The sequence below is a fragment of the Dipteris shenzhenensis genome, chromosome 9 (genome assembly GCF_047967505.1).
Source record: "Dipteris shenzhenensis isolate YYH24624 ecotype China chromosome 9, Dip_SZ_1.0, whole genome shotgun sequence".
In the NCBI taxonomy this organism is placed as follows: Eukaryota; Viridiplantae; Streptophyta; class Polypodiopsida; order Gleicheniales; family Dipteridaceae; genus Dipteris; species Dipteris shenzhenensis.
This window is the reverse complement of record NC_141604.1, coordinates 51,671,725-51,690,434: the sequence shown is the minus strand read 5'-3', so window position 1 is coordinate 51,690,434 and position 18,710 is coordinate 51,671,725.

Below are 18,710 nucleotides of genomic sequence, written 5' to 3'. Positions count from 1 at the left end.
CTAGACAAACTAAACCTATAGATTGACATTCCACTAATTTTATTGGCTACAGTAGGATAATGGCAAAAGTGTTAATGCACATGTGAGTTTAGGATTCCTTGTGCATGTTTTAGAGAATGGCACCACTGCCATTCTCCACCGGTGGAACATAGAAGAATGGCATGTGAGTTTAGGCTTCTCAGTGCCATTTTCTAGGGCCCAATAAGAGATTGGCACCACTACCATTCTCCCTTGGTACAGTTGTTTACCCTAATATTATAGGAGGGGTATTCCAATGATCATAGGAGAATGGTGCCAGGTTCCAATACACATGTGAGTTTGGGGATCTAAGTTCCATTATGTAGATCCCAGTGGAAATCTGCACAAACTCAACATGTAGATTGGCATTCCATTGATTTTACTGGTAGTGTATCATTGATATTTTTATTTTGGTACCAAATCTTACACATAAATCTTGACTAGTGTTGCAAGTCTTTCAATCTATCTCAAGGGATATTGGCACTAGTGTCACTCTCAAGGACTTCTTATGAGGTCTTGGAGAATGGCACTGGTGCCATTCTCCATTTAATAGAATTTCAATCTCTAAATTTTCCATTCAATCATGAAAATCAAAATTGAGATTAAAGTTTGACTTGAAATCAAAATTTGAAAACTAGAATTTCGGTTTTGAAATACAATTTCAAACAGAATAATTTGAATTTGAATTTAAATTTAATATTGGAGAGAATGGCATATGTGCCACTCTATATATCCAAATTCAAAAGGGAACAATGGCGGGAAGAGCTATATTTCAAAATTTTATTTATCTCAAGGGATATTGGCACTAGTGCCACTCTCACGGACTTCTTATGAGGTCTTGGAGAATGGAACTGGTGCCATTCTCCATTTAAAATTAGAATTTCAATCTCTAAATTTGCCATTCAATCATGAAAATCAAAATTGAGATTGAACTTTAACTTGAAATCAAAATTTGAAAACTAGAATTTAGGTTTTGAAATACAATTTCAAAAGAATAATTTCAATTTGAAATACAAATTGAAATTAAAAATATCAATATTAATTTGAATTTAAATTTAATATTGGAGAGAATGGCATAAGTGCCACTCTATATATCCAAAATTCAAAAGGGAACAATGGCGGGAAGAGCTATATTTCAAAATTTGAATTATTTAGTAGTTTCAAACTATCACTTTTAACTTTCAAATCTACATTTCAGACAAATCAAGACCTTTTCTCTCATTTCAATTGATGCCTTTCCCTCATTCACTTTCTATTCATTCCAAACAAATTGAAGAGGAGTCTCAAAGTCTCAGAGTTTTACTCACCACAGCTCGCACGGAGAGTCTTGAGGCAGGGGCAGAATCGAGCATCCAAGAAGGCAACCAACGGCTCGACAACCTGAACTCCACCGGAGCTACGAAGTTGATGGAGCTAGAAGGAAACAACACAATTGACGCTCAATCAGTTCGATAGCTTCCTCTTTAATTTTCAGATTTTTTGCTTTCTTTCTTGCAATTTGGCTTCCTCCTCCACCATCGACGCAACAAGATAACAGGAGGGTTGAAAGAAAGAGAGGAGGGCTCTCCACCATTGACGCAACAAGATAACAAGAGGGTTGAAAGAAAGAGAGGAGAGATATACCCGTGACAGACTTGCTCGATGCACTTGATCCAAGACTCGCTACTACGAACGAAGCGCTGATTACTTGTAGTAGCGATTGGAACGGAAGGCAACCAGATTACTTGTAGTAGCGATTGGAATGCTGATTACTTGTAGTAGCGATTGGAATGCCGATTACTTGTAGTAGTGATTGGAACGGAGGCGTCCACGAATGAAGCGCTCCTTGAGTCTATGCTCAGACTCTGTGAGAGCCTTGAGGAAAAGATACGCATGAGGAGAAGCTTGACGAAAAGCTACAAGCACGAGGAAAAGCACGAGGAAAAGCTACACGCATGAGGGCTTGAGGAAAAGCTATGCACACGAGGAATCTACGATTGAGGAAAAGCTACGAAAAGCCAAGAGATTGTGTGCATGAGGAGATCCACAGTAGCACGGCATGCGGGGCGATCAACATAGGGCAACGAGTGAAATGAATCAAATGGTACTAGGGTTTTTCAATTTTTTACCTTCATTAGTTTAACCTTTTGCATTTCGTTAAAAAATAAATTTAACACGTTTAATATATCCTACCTATGCACCTTTTTTTAATGTAACCTATTAAAATCACTGTCATTAAACTAGGATCTAAGAATCCTCCCTACACCCTTCTCAAGGGATATTAAAATTGGTTTATGATCAGAGAACAAGAGGGACGTTAAAGTAGTGGTGTCAGCAAAAATCCTTCTAGAGAAATAAGCAAGGACGGCGAGATATACAAAGTTAGAGATGTGTCATTGAGCTTCAAGTATACACTTGGGCTCCATAAATGACACAAGGCTCTAGAAGCCTCTTGTAATAGGCCTTGACAAGAACTACAGTCTTTTCAAGAGCATAAGAATGTACTTCAATAACTACTTAGCTTGAAATAAGTTCTCATTGGAGTTTAGAATGCAAGCTTCAAGAGCAACACATAAAAATATAGTCAATGTTGTCTAGACATACTCATAGTGATGTAGAAGTCATCTTTGTGCGAATTCACAAACCTTTGCCTCTCTCTCTCTCTCATAGAAGGGAATTCCACACACAAATCCTATCAAACATAAATTTCAAACAACAAGAAAATGAGTTCCTAGGGGGCTCCTACAATTAAGCTCTAGAGCTCTCAAATATAAATGGGAACTATACTACTCAAAGAAATGGTGAAGATGGGCAATGTTGTAGAGGGAGGGCTTTGGAGCATAACAAAACCAAGGGCTTACAAGAGAGAAACACTATAGGGGGGAGAAGAATACCATGGGCTGATATAAAGATAGGGGTGAGAGAGAGGGGACAAGATGACTAATTGTACACTACATTAGAAAATGAAGATGAGGGTAAATATACATCTTATTGGATAATGACTATTCCTTATAATCCACATGTTGAGGATAAAAGTGCAATTTAACACTTTTTAAACAATTTATGGCTAGGTTGCAATGAAAGGTTAGCTGTGTCAAGAGGGCAAATCTATTTGAAGGGCACTTATCGAGATTGTCAATGGCTTGACCATAAAATTTAAGCCGCTGCATTAGGACAATCTAGTTGGTTGTGCACAAAGCCTTTCTATAAGCCTTGCGATGTTATGACTCATGTGCTACTATATTTCCGAATTCTTATTGAGGTGAACTTCCTCCTTTGACAAGACTAATATACACAACCTAACTAGTTTGTCGCTTGATACAACTCCCATAAAGATACATGTTATGAAAACTTTATAATTATTTCTACTAAATGAAATGCAAGCATGACCACTTGTGAAGTTCATTAGTTACTTTGGCATAGTAGAGAGAGAATGAGAAGTGCTTGAGAAGGTGAACATAGAAGTCATCCACGGAAGACAACAATGGCTTGAGGATGATTTCCTTAAAGAGTGCTTCTTAAGAAATTGATGGGCTAGGGGTTAAGGATGATAATTCTAAAATATTAAGCATCTAGATCAAGTAGATTAAGGACATAATTCAAGTGCACCTTTATTCAAAAGGAGTTACTCTCACAGGCGCACCATGGGCACCACCCACACATCATGGATGGGCAAGATTGTCCGCCCCATCCAACCCATGGCACAGATGCATTCAATGCACCATGGCGGGGGTTGGTAGAGCAGAGATCTAGACCATTAGAGCAAAGAGAATTAATAGTCATAATTTTGGGCAGACATGATAACCAAAGTTTTGGCTTCACAGAGTCAAAATGGCACATGTGAGTTTGATGATCTCAGTGTCATTATGTAGGTGCCAGCATGAGATTGGCATCACTGCCATTCTCCCCTAGTGGTAATCTAGACAAACTAAACCTATAGATTGACATTCCACTAATTTTATTGGCTACAGTAGGATAATGGCAAAAGTGCAAATGCACATGTGAGTTTAGGATTCCTTGTGCATGTTTTCAGTTCATGGTATGAGATTGGCACCACTGCCATTCTCCACAGAGATTGACACAAATCCATATGAACTCTATAGAGCAGAGACTGTGATCATAGGAGAGTGGTGTCCGATTCCATTACACATGTGAGTTTGATGATCTCAGTGTCATTATGTAGTTGCCAACATGAGATTGGCATCACTACCATTCTCCGCTAGTGGTAATCTAGACAAACTAAACCTATAGATTGACATTCCACTTATTCCAATGGGAGAATGGCATTGGTGCCCTTCTACCTTTGTGAAGCCAAAATTTTGAATTAGGACATTCCATTGGGAGAATGGCACTAGTGCCATTCTCCATTTTCCTATTACAAAGCCAAAAAATTAGGACATTCCATTGGGACATTCCATTGGGAGAATAGCACTAGTGCCATTCTCCATTTTCCTATTACAATGGAGAATTGCACTAAACCTATAGATTGACATTCCACTAATTCCAATGGGAGAATGGCATTGGTGCCCTTCTACCTTTGTGAAGCCAAAATTTTGAATTAGGACATTCCATTGGGAGAATGGCACTAGTGCCATTCTCATTTTCCAATGGGAGAATGGCTCTGGTGCCATTCTCCATTTTCCTATTAAAAAGCCAAAAAATTAGGACATTCCATTGGGACACTCCATTGGGAGAATGGCACTAGTGCCATTCTCCATTTTCCTATTACAAAGCCAAAAAATTAGGACATTCCAGTGGGACATTCCATTGGGTCCATTTTCTAATGGGAGAATGGCACTAGTGCCATTCTTTATTTTCCTATTCTCTAGTGCCATTCTCCCATTGCAATGTCCTAATATAAAATTTTGGCTTTGCAAAGGGAGCATGGCACCATTGGCATTCTCCCAAGGCAAAGTCCCAAGTCAAAATTTTGTCTTCCAAAGGAAGAATGGCACTAGTATGTTCTCCTCTTATGAAGACAAATGTTTTTCTCAAGTCAATGCATGGGGAGAATGGCACTGGTGCCATTCCCCTCTTCAAAGATGGGATATGCAATTCTCCATAGGTTAGCCAAATTCACATGCCATTCTCCCCCTGCTACAAGGACAACTTTGTTGGTCTTATGAAATTCTTTGGTTGTAGTTTGTTCATAATCAATTTCCTGTCATTGTAATGAGAGGGGATGGCTACTATCAGATGCATGAATCAGGTCATGACAGTGGTGAAAATAATTCATGCTTTAGAAAAAGTTTTATCAAATTGCTAAAATTTTTAGGGAAATAATTCATGCTTTCATGAAAATTTTGTATAGACTCATTCATGCTTTATAGAGATTTGCACCAATGCCATTCATCCCCTCTAGAAGGACATGTTTGATGGTCTTATGAAATTCTTTGGTTGTAATTTATTCATAATTAATTATCCGTAATCGTAATGACAGGGGATGGCTATTAGAAGCGGGGAGAAGGTCATGATGATGGTGGGGAATGAAGTGGTTGGAATTGGTGGAGTGTGTGCAATAGATCCGGAGGCCTACTGTAGTGGTGTGAAGATTGGGACAGAAAATGTATCGGTGATAGTGGAGAAGTCTATCAATAGTGAAATGCTCTTGCCATTTCCCACTATGGATGCAGTGCTTGTTGGTGAGGCAATTTGGAGCATTGTCAAGTGGCCTAAGGGCTCTCTAAAACATGTTGGTGATTCTTTAGATGATGCAGTAACTGAAGAAGCTGCACCAAGTGAGCCTAAGCGACCTTATGTTGAGGCAATGCCAATTTCTTCATTGGAAACTGACAATTTCATTCGTGAATCTTGGAAAGAGAAAAAGGTTGTCTTATGGGATGAGAGCAAAACAAAGACCGTGGGGGAAGGTGTGATCTTATATGTTTTCTGGGGAGACTCTATAAACTTTGACCTATTGGGTAATGATTGCATTGGTGTGGGTATTGAAAAGAAAGAACAAATTAGAGGAAGTGACTCAGGGTCTTCTATGCAAGATGTCGGCTCTCTTAGCCTAGTAAAGTGGCCCATCAAGCAGATTACCTTACTCGAAGGAAGCCCATTGCAACAATATGTGCCCATGGACCACGTTGCTGGTATAGATGAGTTGGTCAATGATCAAATGTTGAAAAGGGATGATCCAACATCAAAGAAAAGAAGGTACACTTTCATTAACAAGGTGCCTAAACAAAGAGAGCCTCCAACATCAATGTACAAAATGTCACTAGATTCGGTGTTGTAGGTTTCTTCCATCGATTTTTGTGGGAGTAGGTGTTGCCAACATGCAGAGCGAGATCTCTTAATGAATCTAAGGAAGAACTTTTGGGGCAGCTCCTTGGAGTCTCATACAAACTTTATATACGATGTGTTGTCAACGGCTTGGCATCATGACTACAGAGGGAGGATATGCTACAACTTTAGGATAAATGGTCGGGATGTCTATTGTAGAGCATGGTATGAGATGCATGGAATTACAAGGACATCATTTTATCGATACAGGGAGCAATTTGAGAGTGGTGTGCAGCGATATGTGCATGGCAATTCAGGGATTATGAGGAGGAGCAGGGAGCACATAGGTATGGGAAGGGCTCTCATTCAACACTTTGTGGATAATAGCACAGAGCATATGCCTCACAAGAGTAGAACCATGCAGGATGGTTCTAGAGAGACACAGCAAGTGATACCTGAAGTGTATAAGAAGATAAATGTCCTACGTGAGGTCAACACTTCACTTAATCAACGTGGTTATCAGAGCCTATCCACATCCACATTTGGTAGGATTTGGAAATCAGACTTAAAACATGTAGCCCTTGCTAAGACGAGTCAATTCTCTAAATGTAGCTTGTGCAGCCGGATCAAGGCTCTCAATTGGCAGCCACAAAAAGTCCAGATGAGCACAATTCGCTGATGGAAGAGAGAAAGATGCATATGATACAACAACAAAGTTGTAGGAACTTATACCATGCATGGCGTAGGTACTCCGAGATGGATCCAAAAAAGTATGTATGCATAATCCATGATAAGATGGACCAAAAAAAGACGGCAATTCCAAGACTTCAGGTGAGGTCCAAGGACACCGATTCTACATGGCAATTACAGGTTTCACTTGTTGGAATGATTACCCATGGGCATGGAAACGGTCATTATGGACACTTCACCCTCAATGGTTTGTGGCCATCTGATCCCAACCTGACAATTGGATCGCTCTCAATTTGTTTGCGCAACCTCGAGAGGATGGATATGCATGACCTTGGAGACCTTGCTACCAATGGGATTCCTAGAAGCAATGCTCGCCTTTTGAATGCTCTGTGTTTAAGAAACGCTTTGGACTCCCATTATAGTTCTAAAGGTGCACATGTTTCCACAAGTGGAGCTAGCTTGTCTGAAAATGTAGATGTCACGATCACAAATGCAAATCTAGAAACTGTATCGGAAAGTGACCCGAAGTCTATCACGGAGGCCATGACAACTTCCATTGCAAGGGCTACAGACACATGTGTGAATTTTTTTCCGTTAAATACAAGAGAAAACCCACCCTCTTTAGAGGGGAGTGTTTCTATTGAGCCACCATTCCAAAAGTTGCCAGAGAACTTGCTACTCCAACTAGATAATTGTGGGTCTGAGAACAAAAATAGATACTTGTTTGCATACCTTTCTCTTCTTGTAGCAAGGGGCATTTTCAAGATAGTTCAATTGGGCTTCTTGATGGTAGGGCACACACATGAGGACATTGATGCAATGTTCAGCAGGTTTTCTGAGAGCTTGCAGGTGGGACAAACATTCACTTTCCCACATCTGATGGATACATTCAAAAAATGTACATCATCTTCACTGGCACCATTTGTTCTTACACGGGTTCCTAACTTCAAGGATTATGTAGATGGCTACCTATGTGATGGGCAAGAAATGCTAGTTGGACATGCAAAGCCATTACAATTTCGATTTTACATGCAAGGTGACATACCAATGATGCAGTACAAGGTGCATCCAAAATCACCGAATTGTATGCCCATTGAAGGGGGAATTGAGCTATGGAAGAAAGATAGTGAGGGTCGATCATTGTTGCCAACAGGTTGTCCAGATATACTGCCAATGGCTACATGTGTGAGAGATCACTTGCAAGTAATATCAGGGATAAAGGATTACATTAAGTTTTGGGAGAAATGTGCAAGTGGGAAGAATGCATCCTATGAGTCCTACATTAGGCCAGTGATAGACTATTGGAAAACCATGATCGGTGAGCTCGAACAGGAAAACATCTCAGAGATAGGAGTGTACAGAGAGTTTTGGCCAAGAACACAATCTTCTGATGAGGAGGATGATATAGATGCTTGCATTAATGATTTCCAAGGCTATGAGGAATGGAATGATCACTATTGTGGGCCTCTAAAAGATAAGCCGAGGGAAGAGTTTAGACCAATGGTGGATGTTAAGCAAGGTGACTTCATCTTGGTGAGGCCATCAGATCCTATATACCCCATATGGCTTGGGGTTGCCATATCAAGTCCCGAGATGGATGCTGCTTCTCCTAATTTCAAGAAATTATTAATTCAGTATTGGGCACCATCAGTTAAGAGAAAGGGGCTTAGTGATGCAGATGCCTATGTTGATTGTTGGAACAAGTATTGGGCAGAGAATAGGTTGGATCCACAAGTATGGGAGTGTATTGATGCAATTGTCTGGTCATGGACATCAAAATCCATAAATAGACCCAAGAAGATCAAGATTCCACAGAGTGTATGTATCAAAGCACAGGAGAGCTTGCTTGGTATCAGAGTATAGAAAATGGTGTCGATTTTCTCCCTCTTAATCTCCCAAACTTCCATTGTAAGGTGTGTTCTCATGTGATGTTTCTCAATTGTTGTTATCTTGTCAATGGGTATTTGCATATTATTAATATGACAATTTTCAGAAGCTGACCTTCACCAACAACTGCTTTGTTTCTAGTGGAACTCACTATGCATGGTGTTTGTTAACACCACCAACTGGTGTTTATTAACACCTCAAGTAAAATATACATGTTGTCCCTAGACGGTGTTTATTAACACCACCAAATACATGATTTTCAAACTCTGCCACAAATGCTTTGTTCCGGTTTTTATACGCAATGAACTGTTTCACAACCAATGAAGTTTTTCATAATCATTGGAATTCCAAATATTAGCTTATTCAATATTGGTAAAATTCCCACAATCAATGGAAATTTTCCCAAATTTAATGAAGCCTTTCCCAATTTTAATGAAATCCACCCAATTTCGAAATTCTCAAAATGCAACTTTTGTTCCACTTTATCTAATACTGTGTTTTTGCTCATCTTTATTTCAATCCCTTTTCCTTGGGGAACCCCGCCAACGATGCAATCATCATCCTTGTTATGCCAAGCTTGTGGCCTATCGGGATCCGTAGATGCATGAAACTCTGTGATATATACTAATGACTCTTGCACAATCCATCCCTCTACCATGCTTGCTTCTGGTCTTGCTCTTTGTCTTACAAATCCCTTCAAAGTTTTCATAAATCACTCGAGAAAAAACATCCACCAATTATGAACGGTACCTGCAATAGCCACCTCATCAACCATGTGCACAAGTAAGTGGACTTGAGTTGTCATAATGCTGGAGGGAAAGTGCTTCTCAAGCAAGCATATGGCTTCGATGGATTCCACCCTAGCCTTCTCAATACTCGATATGGAGATCTCTTTTTGAGATATCCACCTATTTCACATACCCATGTAAGATATTTTCATAATCAGAGTCTACAGATTATTCAGCTTAAATTGAAGAAAATGCAATCAATGTGATTTGATAGTAAGCATACCTCACAATACCACTGATCTTGAATGTAGCATTGCTAACATCTTCTTATAAGCATCCTTTTATTGTAATTGGGAGGATGAACTATCAAAGCAACAAAGAAGTCATGTCAACAATATAACATAATCAAAATTACGCTAACGCATCATGATTATCGGTACATTAATTTTATAGCTTAGAATACCTGTAAGACCTTGTGCCAATCATGGGACTTGGGTCCACTAAGCTTATTGTCCTTTGAAAATACTCCTTTCAAGCAACGCATGTACCCTGTCGGTGTTTGAAAAGAGGCAATGTCCTCCTTGACCACTACCTCCCCCCTCATAGAGAGGATCCACGTTGCTTTCGGGAGGATAACTTTTCCCGAAGAATGCACTTGGGTCCACAAATGAGACATCCTATTCATAGAATGCAAGTCTTCTCACACTCCTCTTAAGTCTTTGGAACCAACCAATTGTGCCCAAATAGTAGCTCCCACATTCTTGAAGATATGCATGGGATCCAAGAGATGATTGATTTGTAATTGACCCCAATAAGGAAGTGTGAAGATAGTGGGAGAGAAGGAAGGAGTCTCACTTGTGGCTTTCTCACATACATAATGGGGGAATACACACAAAGGTGGAGGCTGAAAACAGTTTTCCGAGTCTTCTTAGTTGTGAAAGCCAAAAGAACTCTAGTGCAAAGAAATAGAAGAACCCTATATGTGGTTCTCTAACCAAACTCAGCTAACTAAGGTGGCATACTAACTGAGCCACAAACTAGAGTACATAAAGCTATCATCCAGCTATTATTCATGGGCATTGTACCAACCGCATCTGTAGCTAACAAGTTGGTGACATAAATGCACAACAGTCACCCTGGCATATCACGAGTGGAGCTCGATATCTCAACACTCCCCCTCAAGCTCAATCCCAATTCTTGCATGCCAAGTAGGTCTCTGAACTTCCACAGCTTCTCTATGCCTAATGCCTTCGTGAATATGTCAACTACCTGATCCTCTGTGCTGACTTAAACTGCTGACTTAAACTAGAGGTTATTTGCCAAGTGTATACTACTCATGTTGTCACAATAAATGACAACTGGCCCATCTGTAGACTGATGCATATCATAAAGTAGCTTATGCAACCAAGCTACCTCACATGCAGCCAATGCTGCACCCCTGTACTTAGCCTCTGTGCTCGACAGGGCAAGTGTAGGCTATTTCTTGCTGCTCCAAGTGACTGCAGCACTCCCAAAAGAGAACACATATCCATTGGTAGATCGTCTATCAGAAATACTACTAGCCCAGCATCAGTGTATCCAGGCAACTATATCTGAACCCCAGTCTCATAAAATAGTCCATACTGCAATGTGGACTTCACATACCTAAGTATGCATCTAGTCGCATCCAAATGCAGTTTCCTTGGAGCCTGCATAAACTGACTTACCAATCCAACAGCATAGCTCAAATCTGGCCTGGTAATAGTCTTATAAATCAAACTTCCTACTATGCACCTGTACATAGTGGGGTCTTCTAGAAGCTCACCTGCATTTGCGCTCAGCTTCACATTCTGCTCCTAAGGAACTGAAATAGGCTTATAGCCTGTCATCCCATATTTGGATAGCATCTCCAATCCATGCTGCCTCTACAAGAGTCGTATCCCACTTAGTGATCTAATCACCTCAATGCCCAAGAAATAACGCAGCTCTCCCAAATCCTTCATCTCAAACTTCTGCTTCAATAATAGCATTTTCACATGAAGGATATCTTCATCACTATCACTTGTGATGATCAAATAATCAACATAAATGACAAGCAGCATAATACCTTTCTTTATTTTTCTCACATAAAGTGAGAAATCTGCCTTGGAAATCTGAAAGCCAACAGTGACAAGATACTATCCTATCTTGTCAGACCATGCTCTAGGTGCTTGCTTCAAGCCATAAAAGGCTTTCTTCAACCTGCAAACAAACTCAGGATGAATAGCATGAACATAACCTAGTGGCTGCTCCATAAAGACCTCTTCTAGCAAATCACCATGCAAGAAGGCATTCTTTACATCCATCTGATGTAAAGACCATCCCTTTGATGCAGCCATAGCAATGACTACTCTTACGGTTGCCATCCTTGCAACCAAACTGAATGTTTCTTCATAATCAATGCCATATGTCTATGCATACCCCTTGACAACTAATCTTGCCTTGTCTTTGTTCATAGAACCATCTGCATTGTGCTTCACCTTATAAACCCACTTACAGCCAATTACATTCTTGTCTCTAGGCAAAGGCACCAATTCCCATGTAGCATTTGCTTCCAAGGCATCCATTTCTTCATCCATAGCTTTCTCCCATTTTTCTTTTCCCATGGCTTGCTCAAAAGAAGTGGGTTCTGGTTTCTGTATCACTTTGACCATAGGCATAGTGAATGGTTGTAAATCCATCATATTTTAGCCTATCCAGAGGATACCTAGCTTTGGTACACCTGCACAAAATAGGCTCACTTCCAGGTGCTCTCAAAACATCCCTGGTCTTCCTTACTCTAGGTGCAACTACACCGGTCCCATGTGCACTCAATTCAGGCATGTTCACATCCAACGTAAACATCCTTCCCTTCTTCTTTCCTTTTGCTATCAAGCAACCGTTATTTTTCATATCCTCAACACCGCATCCATGAGGATTAAATCTAACCTGCAAGCCCTGCTCAACCATTTGACCAACAGAAACCAGGTTCCTTGTCATTTCTGTCATCACCCTGTCTACTAGAAGATGCATAATTTCCTTGCTGCAATTTTCCATTGATGATGTCATTCTGCTTTTTATAGCAGTCCTTAGCCATATGAGCTATTTTACCATAGTAGTAGCAATCAACATTGCTGTTTGCATTTTGGCCTCTCTGCCATCCACCACGACCTCTTTGGCTCCCCCTTCCTCCAGAGTTACCACGTCCTCCTCCATAGGACTAGTTTTCTTCAGTTTGCTGCATATTTTGATTTCTACCACGGCCTCCAAATCGGCCTGCTCTACCTCTTCTAGCATTTGAGTAGAAGATAGTTTCTTTTGAAGTTCCTCCTGAAGAAGATGCACCACCATTTCTCTGCTCTTTAGAAATTAGAAGAGCAAATAACTCCTCAAAATCAAGAAATTTTTCACGGATGGCAATGGATGTCCAAAACTGTGCATAATCCTTTCCTAGACCATTCAAGGTCACAGAGACTAAATCATCATCTTCCAATGGTGACCCAATGGAAGCAAGTGCATCTACAATTTTCTTCACCTTCATGTGGTAGTCATTGATGCTCATATTTTCTCTCTATACATTGTGCAACTCCTACTTGAGCTACATTTTCCTAGCTTGCATATTTGTGCTGCACATTTTTGCCAAAGTATCCCATGCCTCCTTTAGCGTACTTGCATCTTGAATATGCATAATCATAGAATCTGAAATACTGATAGACAGCTAGTACATAACTTTCCTAGCTCTCTCATGCCATCCTTTGAATGCCTACATTTCTTGTTGATTGGGAATATTAGGAAGAACTGGTTCTTCTTCATTTCCTATAATGAACTCCCAATAGCCTTTTCCCATAAGGAAATTCGTCATTCTAAACTTCCATGCTTGGAAGTTGTTCTTGTCAAGCTTTTCAGTGACAATCTGTGAAAGAGAATCAGACGCCATTACAGAACACTGCAAAATATTTTGTCACTGCAAAGAACACAGTTTCTGCCTCACAAGGGCAAAGCTGCAAAACTGACAAAAGTGGTATTTGACCACACAGTCAGTTCCTAGTCACGATCTTGCATGAACAGGCAATAAGGATGATTCTGTAGCTCCCAATATCTCTACGCACAGGCATACCATGCAAATTCTATGGCAACTCTTCACCGACCTACAGAGCAGTGGTCGCACAACAAAAATAGGGCCTTTTTCTCAGTGCTTGCAAAGAACTTACGCCTCCAAAACGGGCCCAGAAATGGCCTCGAATCAGAAAAATATAGTCACCAAGGGCTTTGCCCTTGCTCTCAGCATATACTGCTCTCTCGCTATACCACGAAGGGCATCTCAATCTGAGACAATGCACTCTTGCACTTTCCAATTGTGCTACCTGCAGAGATTTGCTCCCAAACTCGAAAAAGGAAAGCAACACTGGTCCTCTTACCAGAACACTGCGAACTTGGTTTGCTTTCTTGATCTCCTTACCACGAACCAGGCTCTGATACCATGTGAAGATAGTGGGAGAGAAGGAAGGAGTCTCACTTGTAGCTTTCTCACATACACAATGGTGGAATACACACAAAGGTGGAGGCTGAAAATAGTTTTCCTCCTCTTAGTTATGAAAGCCAAAAGAACTCTAGTACAAAGAAATAGAAGAACCCTATATGTGGGTCTCAAACCAAACTCAGCTAACTAAGGTGGCATACTAACTGAGCCACGAACTAGAGTACATAAGAATAGCTGTCATCTAGTTATTATTCATGGGCGGTGTACCAACCACATCTGCAACTAACAAGTCAGTGACATAAATGCACAACAGTCACCCTGGCATATCATGAGTGGAGCTCGATATCTCAATAGGAATCTCATGAAAGATTGATAGCCTCTTCATACCATGAGGAGGTTCCTCTCCATTGACCCTCCAAGCTTGAATCCAGTCACTTGCCTTCAAATATGATGGTGGTGTATCAAGCTGACCTCCACGTGCGAGATGGTCTAGCGGAAGGTATCGAGCATGACCTTCATAAACATTTTTCCTCATATGTTTGGAGTAGTGTGCAAGCAATTTCAAACCCGGTCCACAAACAGGACAAGCATGGTACCCACTTGTAACAAGTCCTGCACGCGTGCATGAATGTGTTAGTATAAGACATGCGTGTGAAAGAGAGTCATAAAAGCATAATCCTATATTATACATGTAGAGACACAACCATGTACATGCGCACTCTCCATATCCTGGGTAGTCATGCATGGTCCACATCAAGATACCCCTGACCAAAATATCATTGGTATGTCTAGGAGCTCTGGAAATATTAAAGACCCGCACTCCTCTCCAGAATATCTATAACTAATCTATCAAAGGTGCCATGTACACGTCCATATTTTCTGCCTTGTACTTCCCTGGCACAAGTAGTGCAAGCATGAGGTGTCCCTTTTTTATTGTTAGCCATGGTGGGATATTGTAATTCACCATGACTATGGGCCATGTCGACCAAGATGTCGAGCGTAACCCAAAAGGATTCACACCGTCCATGGTGAGCCCAAGATGTAAGTTGCGTGGCTCTCTCGCAAAGTCCCACCACTGATTGTCTCTGTGCTTCCAAGCTACACAATTTGTGGGAATCCTCAATGTGTCATCAGTGGACCAATGAGATGCATGCCATGTCATCAACTCCGCTATGGATTTGTATCGGAACATGAACTGTATTCTTGCAATAATGGGAAAGTGTCTCAAGATCTTTACCGGTATCTACTCACCCTACAAGTCATCTCTATATCGTTGTTCCCCACATTTCGAACAACTAGCCAAATCTCCATGCTCATGATGAAAGAGAATACAGTCATTACGGCAAGCATGGATGGTATCACAATCCATACCCACTGTTGTTAGCATCTTTTTCACTTCATCTCTTGATGTGGGCATGGTATTTGGTGCAGGAAACATCTTTTGGAGCAACCTATCACAATTCAAACATACATAAGCTTCGAATAATGATGATTCGGTACACTAATCCATACATGATGATTCTCAAAACAAACACTATCTAAATAATGAGTCAAATTAATGCAAGAGCTAACCTCATTAAGGCCGAGACACTTGTATACAACCACCCATACTTTATTGGCAGATTCAAGATTGAGAGACAAGCACATAGTTTAGTCAACCATACCCTCGTCATCATCCAGGAGACTATAGTCTTGCTCAAAGTGTGAAGGTATATGCATACCCTCATCAGCCTCCTCATCCTGTTTTAAGCTTTCATGTAAATATAAGATCTTGTCTCAAGGTTTCGTACCATAATGGTATCCAATATTAACCGTGAACTTAAATAGCTTTGACTTACTAATAATCCATCAACACGTGCAACACCAACAGTGGGTACTAGTTTGGGCTCCTCTACATACATCCGCAAGTGGCGCATGATAATACAATGTTGATGTCGTACTTCTCGCTTGCAATGAGTGCAATGATAATACAACCTCTTCGTAAGCCACTTTGTGCTCCCGAGCATTGGTGCATCATCAGACGAGCTTCCACTCATCCCTTCCATCTGCACTTATAAAATCACAACATAAGTTGCAAGGAAATATATTAACAATAATAAAATAGTATCTATGAGCTTCTTTTTTAACTTAAAACAAAAAGTGTCCTGAAGCGATGCTATATAACGATGTTTCGACCTGTTTTGTTGCTATATAGCGACGATTTGCTATGTTTCGTCGCTATATAGCAACGCTGTGGATTAAAACCTAAAACCTCGCAACGCGGCGCTTTCTTTAGCAATATCTATTGTGAGCAAAGCAATCTCTCTTCCCACCTATATCAACGACCTGGCTTTCCTCCAATCTATTCTCCACCACTCACCCCTCTCCTAACACTTGTGCTCCCTCTCCACCCTTCTCCCTCTTTGCTTCTGTGAAAAGAAGTTTTTCAAGAAGGTGAGTCTCTTTGAGCAATGTAGGTTCGTTTTTTGTGAGATTTCATTTTGTGAGTGTTGAAGCATGTTTCTGTTTGTATTGCTAAGGCTATGTGGTAGTTTTCATGCTTGATTTTTAAGGATTGAAGACAAAAACTGAGATTTTGTGAAAGAAAGAAGACTCACCTCTTCTAGTCTTTTTTGTATTTCTCTTCTTTCTCTTTCTCCTTGTCTCCTCAATCCAATCCCTTTGAGAAGTTACTTCTTTAAACTCTTCCTTCCTCTAACTAGTTATTTGAGAAATGGTATGTTTCCTCTCTTTTGTAGGGCCAGTCCACAAAACACCGAGAGCGGGGCTATTCCAGGCAAGAAAGTGCTTTCTCTTTTTTTCTTTTGTTATTTTTGTTATTTGCATTCGCCTGCAGCTAGCACCTTAAGTGCTAGCTACAGTGATGGGCATAGGAACCCTCTCTTCCCCTCTCGGGGGGGTCACTCATCTTATGTAACCCTATCATGTGAGTTCAACAGAAGAATATTTTTAATTTCTAAAACTTACAAAATTTAACTTAAAGGATTATTTAAAATCATTCCAGGAAAAATTACATATTTGTATTGAAAAAGGGTACATTTTATTAATGAAAAATCTACATATAAGAGATTTTACAAATAAGCGTTGAATGCACGTGATATAGAGAGTTTTTACATAGTGACCCCCCTAAGCTTCCCCTCTCTTCTCTTCTTTCCCTCTTTTCTCATCTTTCTTCTCTTCTTTTCCTCTCTTCTTTTTTCCCTCTTTCAATCTCTTTTCCCCACTTCTTTTTCCCCTCTTTCAATCTCTTTTCCCATCTTCTTTTTCTCCCTCTTTCAATCTCTTTTTCCCTCCTTTCCTTCTCTTCTTCTTTTCCTCTTTCAATCTCTTTTCCCCTTTTCTTTTTTTCCCCTCTTTCAATCTCTTTTTCCCTCCTTTCCTTATCCTTCTCCTTCTCCTTCAATCTTTCAATCTCTTTCCCCCTCTTCCAATCTCTTTTCCTTTCCCTCTTCTTCTCTCTTTTGCCCCCTCTTTCCCCTCTTCTAATTTTCCTTTCCCTCTTCTTCTCTCTTTCCTCCCCTCTTTTCCCTCTTTCCCCTCTTTCAATCTCTTTTCCTTTCCCTCTTCTTCCTCTTATGCATAAGCATAAGCATAAGCATATGTCTCATTCTCTTATGCTCATGCATAAGCATAAGCATATGTCTCCATCTCTTATGCTCATACATAAGCTTATATAAGCATGATCATAAGCATAAGCATATGTCTCCTTCTCTTATGCTCATGCATAAGCATAAGCATGAGCATATGTCTCCTTCTCTTATGTTGTGTTTTCTTTCCCTCTTCTTCCTCTTATGCATAACCATAAGCATATGTCTCCTTCTCTTATGCTCATGCATAAGAATGAGCATATGTCTCCTTCTCCTTCTCCTTCTTTTCTCCTCTTTCCCCTCTTTCCCCCCCTCTTTCCCCTCTTTCTCCTCTTTCAATCTCTTTTTCTCTTATGCTTCCCTTATGCTTATATGCGCTATAAGCATATGCTTTGTTTTCTTTCCCTCTTCTTCCTCTTATGCATAAGCATAAGCATATGTCTCCTTCTCTTATGCTCATGCATAAGCATAAGCATATGTCTCCGTCTCTTATGCTCATGCATAAGCATAAGCATGAGCATAAGCAAAAGCATATGTCTCCTTCTCTTATGCTCATGCATAAGCATAAGCATGAGCATATGTCTCCTTCTCTTATGCTTTGTTTTCTTTCCCTCTTCTTCCTCTTCATATGCTTTTTTTTCTTTCCCTCTTCTTCCTCTAATGCATAAGCATAAGCATATGTCTCCTTCTCTTATGCTCATGCATAAGCATGAGCATATGTCTCCTTCTCCTTCTCCTTCTTTTCCCCTCTTTTCCCTCTTTTCCCCCCTCTTTCCCCTCTTTCCCCTCTTTCCTTTTTTCCTCTTTTCCCCCCCCTTTCCCCTCTTTCAATCTCTTTTTCTCTTATGCTTCTCTTATGCTTATATGCTTATGCATAAGCATAAGCATATGCTTTGTTTCCTTTCCCTCTTCTTCCTCTTATGCATAAGCATAAGCATATGTCTCCTCTTATGCTCATGCATATGCATAAGCATGAGCATATGTCTCCTTCTCTTATGCTTATGCTTATGCTTATGCATGAGCATATGTCTCCCTCTTTCAATCTCTTTTCCACTTTCCCTCTCTCTTTCCCCCCTCTTTCCCCTCTTTCAATCTCTTTTTCTCTCTTTCTCTTTT